Source organism: Fukomys damarensis, unplaced genomic scaffold (assembly GCF_012274545.1).
Source record: "Fukomys damarensis isolate Sample0158 unplaced genomic scaffold, DMR_v1.0_HiC HiC_scaffold_28, whole genome shotgun sequence".
In the NCBI taxonomy this organism is placed as follows: Eukaryota; Metazoa; Chordata; class Mammalia; order Rodentia; family Bathyergidae; genus Fukomys; species Fukomys damarensis.
Genome location: NW_022900940.1, coordinates 25,436,845 through 25,438,388, shown reverse-complemented (window position 1 = coordinate 25,438,388; position 1,544 = coordinate 25,436,845). Strand labels below are relative to the sequence as shown.

The 1,544-nt window shown below is 47.7% G+C and overlaps 1 protein-coding gene across 2 annotated transcripts in view; it reads left to right on the top strand.

Annotated features, from left to right (window-relative positions):
• The window catches only part of Rbms3 (RNA binding motif single stranded interacting protein 3), a 1,373,556-nt gene that overhangs the window by 97,216 nt on the left and 1,274,796 nt on the right, over positions 1-1,544 (top strand). The gene's annotated exons all lie outside the window — the stretch shown is intronic.

Below are 1,544 nucleotides of genomic sequence, written 5' to 3'. Positions count from 1 at the left end.
TTTTTTTTTTTTTTTAAATCCCAACTTGAAATTTTGTTTATAATGTGTGGCAAGGTGGAACAGCTTGGTGGTATAACCAAATGTTAAAGATCTAAGGCAAAACCATGTGTTAAAGCTCAGTGTGGCAGTTACAGCTATTTGAAGATTCAAGAATCCAATGGTCACTCAGAAATCAAGCAGGCTGAGAGAAGTTCCAGTCTGAGCGCTCTAACAGAAATGAGTACCTCCTTATATAGGGAGCTACAGGGTAGTTGCGCATGCTTGCTGAAGTAGAGGGGTGGGGTTACAGAACATTACTGAAGGGGGCGGAGCTAATGGGGGCATTCCTGAGAGAGGTGGAGCTAACAGAACATTCCTGAAAGGGGCAGAGTTTAACAGAACATTCCCGAGAGAGGTCAAAAGTTCAAACAGTTACAAAACATTTTGATACATTGGGCAGAAGTCTGCCCAGCAACACAAACTCAACATTTCTGGAACAAATCATTCTGTGGAAAAAAAAACATGGAGGTAAGGAAAGGGCCTGTCTTATTGTATAGCATTGCTCTATCAATAGAAATACTGAAGAAAAAGGGATTGAGTAATTCAGTCCTCAAACTTTTTCTTTCCAAAAGCACGTTCATGTTGCATTATCCTAATTGGCTGTCTGCACTGATTAAAGTGGCAATTAATTTCTGTCACACTTACATGCAGAGTCAGAGATTAAGAGATTTCAGTGAAGGATAAACCCTAACGATGTGCTCTTGTGCATCTACTGGAATAGCGTGCAAGTAGTGTTTAAGTTAATGCAAAGCAGGCACGAGATGAACAATACAATTTTCCAGTTTCATTAGGCAAGTATTATCTGTTTCACATTTTATGTTTAGAGAAAAAGCTGCCCTCTGCTAGTAAATGTATGGATAGTTCATTCATCTGCGGATCCATTTGGGGGCATGATGGAACCCCAGAACAGAACAATAGGCTCCATTTAATATTACACAGGTTCTTAATAACCCCCTATTTCTCTCCAGAGCTGGTCCTTCTTAGACTTGTCGAGTTCACTTAGCTGTTCTACTGAAGTTGTAAGCTACTCCCCAGGACCAAGTGGTGTTAAAATGTAGAAATCACCCTTATCACCTGACTGACCATGAGCCCCAGGGTATAAGGATTTCCAAGTCTGCCCTTGCCATCTCTTCTATATTTATGGACGCCGTTGGCGCCTGCCCCCAGGGTCCCCAGCGGAGCTTCCAGGAGTCTTGCCCCGCTAGCACTGGAGAACTCGCCACTCGGGAGAGACGGCGCCCAACTGGCGCCCACCCCGGGGCGCTGCCGTAGAAGCCTGGCAGCTACACTTCGCTTCTCCCTCCTCCTCCCCCTCCGCCCCTCAGCCGCGGACCTCACGCCACCTTCCCGCGCACCGGGAGACTCCGGTCCTCACCAGCTCCCAGGGGCCCCTCCCCGGCCCAGTTTTTACCCGCGATGGGGCGGGAGGCAAGGTTAGGTCGATTTCCTGCCCGGAATTTGCCGCCGGCTTCTCTGCTCTGCTGCCCCGGAGCCCGGCTGCGCCT